This window comes from Galeopterus variegatus, unplaced genomic scaffold (genome assembly GCF_000696425.1).
Source record: "Galeopterus variegatus unplaced genomic scaffold, G_variegatus-3.0.2 Scaffold4286, whole genome shotgun sequence".
NCBI lineage: Eukaryota > Metazoa > Chordata > Mammalia > Dermoptera > Cynocephalidae > Galeopterus > Galeopterus variegatus.
Window position 1 is genome coordinate 72,732 of NW_007730397.1, and position 12,669 is coordinate 85,400.

General features: G+C 48.2%; 1 pseudogene; it reads left to right on the forward strand.

Moving 5' to 3' along the window:
- Window positions 1-369: 369 nt before the first annotated feature.
- Window positions 370-12,669, forward strand: part of LOC103602770 — a 19,704-nt pseudogene continuing 7,404 nt past the window's right edge.

The following is a 12,669-nucleotide window of genomic DNA, read 5'->3' on the forward strand; positions in this document are numbered from 1 at the left end:
TCCTGAGGAGGTAGAACTCTCTCCAAACCAGCAGGAGACTCCAGGTCTGCCACTAGAGGCCCCTAAAGAGGCCAAACCTCCAGTCCCCAAGGAGGCTTCAGAGCCACCTAAGGTGGAACCTTCTCCAGCTCAGCAGGTGACCCCATCTCAACCTGCAGAACTCCCTGAGAAGGTAGAACTAGAACCATCTCCGGTCCATCAAGAGGCCCTTCGTCAGCCTCCAGGTCTCCCAAAGGAGGCAGAACCTTCTTCAGTTCTGCAGGAGCTCAGCCTGGAGAGCTCTCTGTGGTGGTGGAATCCTCCCCAACCCAGCAGGTGGCCCCAGCTCAGCCTCCAGAGCCATCTAAGGAAGTTGTAGCTCAACCTCCAATGCATTATGAGATGACAGTTCCAACACCAAGTGAGGATCAAGCTCAGAATCCAATGGTGCCCAGCATCACATTTCAACCTGTGGACGTGGAGATGACCATAACTCCAGAACCCACTGTGGAGGTGGAACATTCTACAGCCCTAAAGAACACTACAGCTCCTTCTCCAAAGCCCCTTGAGGTAACATATCCACATGCAGACCAGGCTCAGGCTCAGCATCCGAACCTGACTGAAGTCACAGCTCAACCTTTCAGTCTGGTACTTACCATAACTCCAGAACCTACTATGGAGGTTGAACACTCTCCAACAATGCAGGAATCCTCAACTCAGCTTCCAGAGCCACCTACACAGGCTGTAGCTCAACCTCCAGTGTATCAAGAGGTGACAGTTTTGACTTCTGGTCAAAATGGAAGAATAGATGGTCCCTAGTGTCACTCTCTCCTATAAAATCAACCAATTTACAACTATAAAAAAAGAACAGCCAAGCTGGGGCCGTGGAGCTCAGGGGAAGAGGAGGAGAGACCTACAGAGTTCATGAAGGTGGGAGAAGCCACAATGACAGAAAGAAAAAACCGTTTAGACTGTTTTGAGCCCTGGCTACTTCCAGGCTGGAGCTGTTGAGTGCATGGAGCAGGAGCTGGCAAAAGCTGCAGCTGTGCCCTTCAGATGAAGTTGATTGGAGGCAGCAGAGGAGAAGAGGTCCTTGGTGGCCCCCAGGCCTGCAAGACCACTAATAGGGCTCCCGTTGACCCACATAGGAATGAGGAGCCACAACAACTGAAAAAAAGAAGCCACTCAGAGGCCAGTTAGTCATTGCAAGGGACAGGCACATGGCTCGTCCCATGGGAAGTGTTTGCAGCACAGGTGGTGGGGGAGATGGACCCACCAGGAGAACACTGGGGCACAGCAAGGACAGCTGATCTGTACCCTAATCAGTGTAGGACCACTCAGAGGCTAGGTGGTCACTGCTGGGCTGGCTGCATGTGTTGGGGGCATGGCCGAGGCCCTTGGCCCTCCATTGCCCCAGGTCAGGAAAGCCCAGAGAACTTTCTGCAGCAGATCAGTGGTTGCTGCTGGGCTGGCTGTGGGTGTTGAGGGGGGCACGGCTGAGGCCCAAGGCCACCCACTGCTCCAGGTCAGGAGGCCCAGGGCACTTCCTGGGGTGGCTCAGTCGTCATCCCTGGGCTGGCTGTGAGTGTTGGGGGGGGGCATGGCCATGGCCCTCGTCCCCCACCCTCGGGACTGGTGGTGGGTGATGGGAGGCATTGCTGAGGCCCCGCCTTTCCCCCCTTTCTAGATTGGTAGCCCAGGGACTTCTGGTCCTTCTAGGTATTATAGGTATTCTTTGGTGAAATGAGACCTTTATCCCCCATGCTGCAAACACTTCCCATTGGGTGAGCCATGCACCAGTCCTTTGCAATGACTCACTGGCCTCTGAGTGGCTTCTTTTTTTCAGTTGTTGTAGCTCCTTGCTCCTATGGGAAGAGCCACAAAGAGGCTTCCAGGAGGCCCTAGCTCAGCCTCCACAGCCCTCTTAAGATGTGGAACTTTCTCCAACCCAGCAGGAGGCCCCAGCTCAGCCTCTGCAGCCCCCTGAGGAGGCTGTATCCCAGCCATCAGTGCATCATGAGGTAAATGTTCTATCTCCAAGTCAGAATGAAGCCCGGCACTCAAACTTGTGCGATGCCACAGTGAAGCCTGTTGATCTGGAGCTTACAGTAACTCCAGAGTCAGGTAGGGAGGTTAAACCTACTCCAAGCCAGCAGCAAGTCCCAGCTCAACCTCCAGAGCATCCTGAGGAGGTAGAAACTTCAACCCAGCAGGAGGCCCCAGCCCAGCCTCCAGGCCCTCTGTGGAGGCCGGACCTTCTCCCAGTGAGCAGGAGCAGCCAGTTCAGACTTCTGAGTGTCCCGAGGAGAGTGAATCTTCTCAAACCCAGCAGGAGCAACCAGTTCAGTCCCCAGAGCATCGTGAAGTGACAGTTTTGCCTCCAGGTCACCAACAAACTCAGCATTTAAACTTGCCTGATATCACTATCCTCCAGGTCTGCAGCTTACCATAACAGCAGAACCTGCTGCAGAGGGGGGGGCCTTTCCAATCTGCCACGAGTCTACTGCTCAGCCCTCAGTGCCAGCTAATGATGTGGAACCTTCTGCAACCCAGCAGGAGGCCCCAACTCTGCCTCCAGGGCCTCCTGATGAGGTTGACCTTTACCAGCTCAACAAGAGGCTCCAGTTCAATCTCCAGAACCTGTTAAGGATGAGAAGCCCTGTTCAACCCAGCAGGAGCCTGCAGCTGAACATGCACAGAACTTTGAGGAGGCTGAACCTTCTGCAGCCCAGCAGGAGGCCCTAGCTCAGCTTCCAGAGCTCCCTAGTGAAGTCGTAGCTCAGCCTCTAGAGCATCAAGAGGTAACTGTTTCTACTGTAGGTCATGATCAAGTTCAGCCTGCAACATTGCACAATGTTGCTGTTAAACCTATGAATGTGTTGGTTACTACTGCTTCAGACAGAGTTCACTAGTGAGGTTGAAACTTCAACCCCACTGGAGGCCCCAGCTCAGTCCTCAGTGTCCCCTGAGCAGTTTGGAACTTTGAAAGACCAGCAAGAGGTTACAGTTCAGCAGCTAAACCCCTCTGAAATGAATGAAGATTCACCAATCCATCAGGAGGCCCAATCACTCAGCCTGAAGAGCTTCCTAAGGAACCTTCTCCAAGCCAGCAAGAGAGCTCACCTCTGCCTCCAGAGCCCCCTGTGAGTGTTGAACCTTCAGCTGTCCAGCAAGACTACCCAGCTCAGCCTCCAGCATCTTCTGTGGAGGATTCAATTCACAGTCCATTTAAAGATGACATTTTCACCTCTATACCTGTCTTTTACCTTCAGAGGTCATGATCCAACATTGCCTAGTACAACAGTTACACATGTGGATTTGGAGCATACCATGACTCCTCCAGAGCCTAGTGCAGAGGTTGAACCTTCTCCAGTGCAGCAGGAGGGCCCTGCTAAGCCTTCAGTTCCCACTGGGCAGGCTGAATTTTCTCCAACCCAATCCCATCCCCCTTCCTAAACTCCAGATTTCCCTTGAAAATGTTGAATTTGGTCTAGCCCAGTAAGAGGCCACAGCTCAGACTTGAGATCCTCCTAAGGAGGTAGACCCTTCTCCAGTCCAATAGGAGGCCCCTGCTGGGCCACCAGAGCCCTCTAAGGAGGTTGAACCATGTGTGACCCAGCAGGAGGTCCCAGGCCTGCCACTAGAGCCCCCTAAAGAGGCCAAACCTTCTCCAGTCCCCGAGGGGCTTCAGCTCCACCTTCAGAGCCACCTAAGGTGGAACCTTCTCCAGCTCAGCAGGTGACCCCATCTCAACCTGCAGAACTCCCTGAGAAGGTAGAACCATCTCCGGTCTATCACAAGGCCCTTTCCTCAGCCTCCAGGTCTCCCAAAGGAGGCAGAACCTTCTTCAGTTCTGCAGGAGGTCCCAGCTCAGCCTGCAGAGCTCTCTGTGGTGGTGGAATCCTCCTCAACCCAGCAGGTGGCCCCAGCTCAGCCTCCAGAGCCACCTAAGGAAGTTGTAGCTCAACCTCCAATGCATTATGAGATGACAGTTCTAATACCAAGTCAGGATCAAGCTCAGAATCCAACATTGTCCAGTATCACATTTCAACCTTTGCATGTGGAGATGACCATAACTCCAGAACCCACTGTGGAGGTGGAACATTCTACAGCCCTAAAGAACACTACAGCTCCTTCTCCAAGGCCCCCTGAGGTAACATATCCACATGCAGACCAGGCTCAGGCTCAGCATCCGAACCTGACTGAAGTCACAGCTCAACCTTTCAGTCTGGCACTTACCATAACTCCAGAACCTACTATGGAGGTTGAACACACTCCAACAATGCAGGAATCCTCAACTCAGCTTCCAGAGCCACCTACACAGGCTGTAGCTCAACCTCCAGTGTATCAAGAGGTGACAATTTCAACAGGAGGTCAGGGTGAAGCTCAGCATCCAACATTGCGCAACATTGTAATGTTCAACCTTTGGAGTTGGGGTTACCATAACTTCAGTACCCACTATGGAGGTTGAACATTCTACACCCCTGAAGAAGACTACAGCCCCACATCCAGACCAGGTCCAGACTCAGCACCCAAAGTTGACTCAAGTCACAGTTAAACCTTTGGGCCTGGAACTTACCATAACTACAGAACCTACTACAGAGCTGAAATCCTCTCTTACCATGCAGGAGACCCCAACTCAGCCTCCAGAGCCACCTAAGGAGGTGGTAGCTTCACCTCAAGTATATCAAGAGGTGACAGTTTCAAGCCCAGGTCAGGATCAAGCTCAGAAACCAACATCACCCAATGTCAGAGTTTGGCCTTTAGACCTGGAGCTTACCATAACTTCAGCATCTACTACAGAGGCTGAGCATTCCACAACCCTGAAGAAGACTACAGCTCCACATCCAGACCAGGTTCAGACTTAGCATCCAAACCTGACTGAAGTCACAGTTCACCCTTTTGATCTGGAACTTACTATAACTAAGCATTCATTGGTATCTTCTGAAAATTACACCCCAGAAAAGAATGCCACTGGGAACATCGACCTATGTGAGCTCTGTATCTGCAGAGATGAGACACTGTCCTGTACTGGTCTCAGCCCAGAGCAGAGGCTCCGCCGAGTCCCTGTGCCAGAGCCCAAGACCAACTATCGCACCTTCGTCATCTTGTAAGAATCTCCTTTCCTCATTTGTTTCCTGCCCCTTGCTTGGCACAGCAGCCTTTTTCTTGAGGTCTTCCTAGCCCTTTTCCATCTTCCCAATTCACTTTGACTGACGTTCTGATTTTACCTTTTGCTTATCAGCTTTTACTTATTCTCATTCTCCTTACTATTTTGCCCCTTTTCCAGGATTTCACTTGTGATTGCCCTGACTCTTTTTATAAATCCATTTGTATTTAGCCCCATAATATCATTTCTTAACCTCTGCTCCCCTCCCATTTTTGAGCCACCCTCTTTACAGCAGGCTTCCTCTCCCCATCTCATTAGTGATGAGACAACAAAGTGGTTAAGAGTAGATTTTTGAGCCAGATTGACTGGTGTTGGGAAAATAGAATGGTTTGGTCAGGACCTCACCTTGGGTCCAGTTGGGTGTGGTTCAGCACATCCTTTGAAGCAAAATGTGTGTGTGTGCACGCGCACGTGTGTGTGTGTGTGTGTGTGTGTGTGGAGTTAGCGCCAATGTATTGTTTTAGTTTTGTTGCTATTCTTGTGTTCTTCAGAGTTTGTGAAGCAGGTTGGCTGACTAGTGCCTTGGGCAGCTGCCATACAGGTGGCCATGCTTTCCAACCTACAGCTTCCAAGGACCTGTTTGCCAGTTACCTAGCTCATAGACCTGTGTGTAAGGGGTCTGGTGACCCAGCCTGGCGTGTAAGGGGTCTGGGGACCCAGCCTGGCATGTGAAGGGTTTGTGACCTAGTCTGCGAACGGGCTTGAGGGGTCTGTGAGCTCCAGACCCAGCCCTAGCTTGACAATTGGCCCAGTTGGTGCAGGATTATGGGCAGGTAAAAGAGCTCCACAATTGGTGTCACAAACAGGATTAAAAGAGCTTTACAATTGGCACTGTGAGCAGGATTCCGACATTAAAAGAGCTTGACAATGGGCAATGTTGGCAGGATTCCGACATTAGCTTAGTGCCACAACTGGCTTTAAACCAAGGTCTGTCATTAATTAGCTTTGTGACCTTGGTTGAGTTATTTAGTTCTGTGACTCAATTTCCTCATCTATAAAATGGAGATTATGATAGTTACCATTTCATAGAATTGTCATGAGATTTAGATGAGTGAATATGTAACACCTACATCAGTGCCTAGCATAGATATGAATGGCAGCCATTATTATTATTATTACTATTCAGTCCCTCGGGTATGTTGAGAACACAGTTTTGTCCCTGGTTTTCTATATATAACAGCCATTTTGTACCCAATCCAGGGCTAAGTACTGTGGGAGCCACAGAAGTATGACATTGTCTCCAGAACGTGAACATGATAGGTGGGAAGAAAGGGACTAGGCATAAAAAGGGAGATGATATATAATTAAGAACTAAATTAGGTGCAGACAATGGGTACTGTAATTCACCAGAATTTGCAATCACTGAGGTGTAGGGATCAGGGAAAGCTGCATGGGGAAGCTAAAACTTTACCTGGGGCTTAATGAGTGGCTATAACTTGTTAAAAAGAGAGAAATACAGAGTACAGACTAGGCAAAGCCATGGCTGCAGGAATGATCAAAATTTTGTAGACCAGTTTGGCTGCAAAGAATTGGGTTAGGAAGCAATGATTATGAAAAAGCTTAAATATCAGCTGTAGAGGTTTGAACATTACACAGAGAGATATGGAGATCCATTGAAATTTTCAAGCAAAACAGATAAATGATTAAAACAGGAGAGTTGTTTTAGAATACAAATTTAGAGTCATCTAGAGGGGGAAGCTTAATAGAGGGAGACAAAATAGAAAGCCCTAGCAAAATCTAGGAGTGGTGTGAGAAGGGTCTGAACCAGAGCTGTTGTGAGAGGAGAGGAAAGACAATCCTGGGAGCACTTCAAAGAAAGGACAGACAGGATTTAGTAACTGACCGAAGAGTTGGGGGGTGGGGAGTAGGGAAAGAAAAAAATCAAATATAACTTCAGAGTTTCTGTCCTGGATAATGAGGAGGACGACGGTGGTATAACAGGTGGAAATGCAACAGTTAGGAAGGAGAGAGTCTGAGGGAAATGAGTTCAGTTTTAGGCTCCTTTCAGTGGTGAGCACAAAGCACCCAGAAGGCTTCTGGTTGAGTGCAAGTGCCCACCAGGCAGATGAGCAGACAGGTATTTCTTTTGACTTGTTTCTGCCCCTCTCCAGGGGAAACTGTGTATATAAACTAAGTAATTGTTGCTGAGGAACGGGGACAGAGTTAAAGGTAAGGATTCAGTCATCAACAGAGTTGAAACTGAATATAAGGAATTTAACAGGTTCCTCTAAACATGTGTCATTAATGGAGACATTCCCACTTTTTTTTTTTCCTTTTTGTCTTTTTTCGTGTCCGACAACGGATTGCAACCCTCAGTGTTGCGCCTGTACCGGACTGGGACCGGCAACGGGATCGCAACCCTCGGTGTTGCTCCCACACCTCGCTCAGCCAGTGAGCAGGCACCGGTCTGTATGTGGGATCCGAACCCTTGGCGGGAGCGCCGCCGCGCTACAGTGCGCCACTGGGCCGGCCCAAGAGACATTCCCACTTTAAAAAAAAAAGTCACGAAAGTATATTGGATAACATGTGAAAGTCTGTTCCCCCAATACCCCTTTATTGCCGCCCCCTTTTTCACCCCCCCACATCCGCCCGGCACCCTACTGATACAGGAGGTTCTCAGTTTCCCTGGGCTCAGGTTTCAGGACATGCCTCTGGGTTTGCAGCCACTTCCTGAGGTCTCAGCCCCCCTCCTCTGAGCTCTCCCCTGGAGGAAAGTTACTGTTGCCAGTTAGACCTACTTTTAGCACAGGGGGGCTGGCTTATGCAATCCAGTGGTTGGGCATGCTCAATTGAGAGCACAGAACATTCTGGTGCATATAACCTGGAACCACCCCCTTAATTGAATGTTCATTAGATAGAAAAACTATAAAAGGGGAATCCCAGCTGAAGGCAGGATTGTTGTTACTCACTTTCCTGTAGGCTACCTGCACTTCCTGGCTGAGGTGTGTATACTTTGCATCTAACTTACTTTCAGGAAGCAGCTATTCATTCTCCTGAGCCAGCCTGAACTTCATACTGAACTTTAGCTTTTGTGTTATACCTGATGTCTATACTGAACTTACTTTTGTGTTAAACTTGGTGTGGATCCTGCTCAGTCTCTGGAGCATCTGCACTCTCTCCATGGAACCTGCATTTCTTACCTATTTTACTAACTTGTTGTCACTGTCTACTGTGACTCTGCCCTTGAATTCTTTCCTGTGGCAAAGTAAAGAACCTGGTGGGACTGGGTGGGTTGAAGCTGACTATCAGGCCCCCAGACCCTACCTCTGACATCACTACCACCCATAAGATAACCCCTATTACCATTTTTTGTGTATGTCCTTCCTTCCAATCTCCTTCCTTTGCATTTTTTTCCTAATGAGATAATGTTTTATTTCTTGCTCAGTGATTTGTGCTTTTTCCCTATACAGTACATTTGAGAGTTCTTTCCACATTAGCACATTAGACTCTTTAATTTCTAATTTCCCTTACCCTTCCAATACCTGGAGAGGTTTCAACAGAGGGCACTTGGCCAAAGCTTTGGTGTTACTTGGCATGGGAATTCCTTATTCTTCTTTGCTGATAATGATACTTTTTTGCCCATTTTTCTGTTGAATTACTTGCCCTTTTCTTTGATTTGTAGAAGGAGTCAATTTAGACACAGTGATTTTTGGAAAAAATACTTACATTCAAAGTAATTAACTGGCAAAAAGAAAAAAAAAAGGCAAAGTAACTAACTGGCATTATCTTTCCAAAGATTGGACAGATAAGAAGTTAAGATTCTGAGGCGATGCCTCATGGTTTGTCCCTGTGGCCCCACATTCTTTCTTTATTAATTGTGCAAACTGATAGTCCTGGAAATTAGAAAGGTAGTATTTTCTGTATTTGAATATCCCCCTCAAGGTTGCCATGATTCTTTTACTTATTCTGTTCATGCTTTTCCTACCTGTTCAAGGATATGAACTGTTTCTTTACAGAAATTCCCAAGGAAACTCTATTTCTTACATTGATGAAACTACATGGAAGCATACCATTGGACTGAGAAACTGTGACTATATTCACTCCAGATATGAACACAAAATACTAAATGCATTGTAAGATCCTTCTTGGTCCAGAACTTTGAGGCGGATACCTCTGAGAAAAGGTATTTCCCCTTCCATATCCCAAAACAGCCTCCATTGATTGCAATCTTATGGTTATTTAAAAATTACGGGCCAGCCCGGTGGCGCACTGGATAGTGCGCCGCTTGGGAAGCACGGCGGCGCTCCTGCCCAAGGGTTCGGATTCCACATACAGACCGGTTCCCGCTCACTGGCTGAGCGAGGCGCGGGAGCAACGCCGAGGGTTGCAATTCCGTTGCCGGTCCCCGGTCCGGTACGGGGGCAACACTGAGGGTTGCGATCCGTTGCCGGACACGGAAAAAGACAAAAAAGACAAAAAAAAAAAAAATTAAATTTGGTGGGCCCTCTTTAAAATAAGTAAGGGGTAATTTATTTTCTGTTATACAAATAATACATGACTATATTCTTAATGTATAAAAATGAAACAACAGGTATAGTAGAAACCCTCTTTGTGCCCTAATCCCTCACCCCTGAGGTAAGCACTACTCTGAGTTTGGTATATATCCTTCCAGACCTTTCCCTATGCATTTGCCTACATATATGTACACATAGCAAAGTGGGTTTGTTATGAGGTTTTATTTATTTTTTTACATAAATGTTAACATCCTACCACTTGATTCTTTCACTTCATGATATGTCTTAGATTTTTTTCCTTCCTAGTACTTAGCGTGGTTACTCCATTCATTTAAACTCTTACATTATGTGCTGTACTATGGGCCATTCTTGCCATGTGATAAGCTGGTCACCATGGGGACTCTGTATAGAGTCCCCACCAAGAAGAAGGCCCTCCCCAGATGTGGCCCCTGGACCTTGGACTTCCCAGCATCCAAACTAGCTCAGAAGAAGAATCTCGCAAAACGAGGCAGCATGTGCAGAAGAGGGCCGGGCTCCAGCCCAACACACCCCACCTCCCACGTCCGTCCAAGGCTCCAGACCCACAGACCACCTGCCACATTCACTTGGGAGAAGCATAGCTCATGAGGGATTCATGTTGAAACCTGATAGAACCAAGTGATCCCTGGCCAGTCTGCTACTGTAAACAGGGTGGCACATATAGAGAAAGTTGACGGAGAGACAGTTTCCTGTCTGGGGTCTTAGGAGAGAAGCGCTGCCGTGGCCAGCTCCCAGGTCCTCAGCAAGGGTTGGGTGATGCATTCAGATGGCCTTGCCATTGTCTAACTTCAGGCAAGACCCTTGACTTTTCTGAGCCCTGCTTTCATCCTCTGTAACATGGGTATGATAGCACCCACCTTGCAGGACTGTTAAAGGGTTAGAAGTAATACCTAAAAGTATGCACACAGTGCCTGGTACATAGCAGGTACCCAACTGTTATAGATTGAATTGTTCCCCACCCCACCCCCCAAAATTGTATCTTAAAGTCCTAACCCCCAGGACCTCAGAATGCAACTTATTTGGAAATAGGGCCATTGTAGATATAATTAGCTAAGATGATGTCATATTGGAATAAGATGGACCCCTAATCTAATACGATTGGTGTTCTTATAAATAAGGGGAAATTTGGACACAGAGACACACACAGGGAGAACATGAGGTTAAGAAGAAGGCAGAGACTGAGGGGATGCTTCTACAAGCCAAGGAAGGGCAAAGATTGCCAGCAAACCCCCAGAAACTAGGAGGGAGGCCCAGGACAGATTCTCCCTCACAGTCTCCAGAAGGAACCAACTCTCCTGACACCTTGATCTGTGACTTATTGCCTTCAGAACTGTGAGACAAAACGTGTCTGTTGTGTAGTCACTTTGTTATGGCAGCCCTAGCAAATGAATACACCAGAAGATGGGAGCCCATTGTCATCTTTGATAATCCCCATGGCTCCTTCTCTCTGCACCTTCCAGGTGGCTTCCTCCAAGGGCATCCTGCTCCACCACTTGGAGGGATGCATGAAGGAAGTGTGCTGTGGGTGGAATCACTGGATGCTGAGACCAGAGAAGTGATGATTCCCCCTCCTTGTCTAAACATCTCTGCCACCCACAGCTCAGCCTGGGCAGTGCCTACCCCACTGCTCCCCCTTTTCGTGTCCCTGCACTCATCTGCTCCTCCTCTGCCCACATGCCCATCTGTGTGGTGGGGTCTTAGAGAAGACCATTTCCAGCCCCTGCACAGCTCTTGGATCTGCCAAACAAGGATGCCTGGCTTGGTGGAGGGATCACAGGAAATTGTCATAACAACTTCCTGTGCTTGGGAAGTGCTTCTGCAAACTGCTTTCTTAGCTATTGGGCCTCAAATGTGTCACAACAGGGTACAAAGATAACTGGAGCAAGCTGGGTTCCTGTGGGACTGGGGAGAGGGTGTGTGGCCTAGCAATGAATAAGTTTAAAGAGTGAACAGGAAGCAAGATGGTGGTATTCTGAGTTATTTAAAATTCTAATTCTATGTCTTTTTTTCTTTTTGGCAGCTGGCCAGTGTGGGGATCTGAACCCATAACCTTGATGTTATGAGGCTATGCTCTAACCAACTGAGCTAACCAGCCAACCAGTGTAGGGAAAAGGCTGCGGAGAGTGTAGAGAGTCCTCAGGGGGCCAAGGGGCATAAAGAAAAGGCACTTCAAAGAAGTGAGGGATCAGAGCATCAAGAGGAAACAGAGTGGCCGGCCATTTGTGGAGAACGTTGCTAAAGAAAGAAGGCTCAGGAGACCAAACCCAAGAGAGCTGGAACAACTTCACGTGGTGCGGAGGCCCAAGAAGTTAGTGGGAAACCCCTTCCATACAGAGCCTTCATTCACAGAGGAACATAAGGCTGCAGTCTCTTCTTTCCTGAAACAGTCCTCAATGGGCAGCTTCTCTGCTTCCACCACTGCAAAATCCCTACCTAAGATGAGAAACAGATCGAAAGACTCAATCTACACCATTTTTGCTTTAGAAGATACAATGCTAAAGTTAAAAATATGAAGGCTGCTAAGCTGATCTTACATTCCATAAAAAATCACCATTTTCATAAAACTCACTCTCATGTGGTCCACAGAACATGCAAAGCCAAACCGAGTCAAAAGCTCAGAAAGAAAGGTTCACTCAAGAGGCTGGTGTTTGCAAAGAGGCCTCCATTCTCTGCAGTGAGGAGCCTTATTAATTCCCCTTCACGAGGGGCTTTTTTTGTCTTCAGGAGACCTGAGTTCTCAGGAAAACCCGAGTTCTCAGGAAAACCCTTTCCCAGAATTATTTGCTCTTTCAGAACCTTCTATAGAAAAAATCACTACTGGGCCGGCCCCATGGCGTGCTCGGGAGAGTGCGGCGCTGGGAGCGCGGTGAAGCTCCCGCCCGCGGGTTCAGATCCTATATAGGACTGGCCAGTGCGCTCACTGGCTGAGCGCGGTGTGGGCGACCCCACACCAAGGGTTGCGATCCCCTTACCGGTCACGAAAAAGACAAAAAAAAAAAAAAAAAAAAAAAAAAAAAAAAAAACACA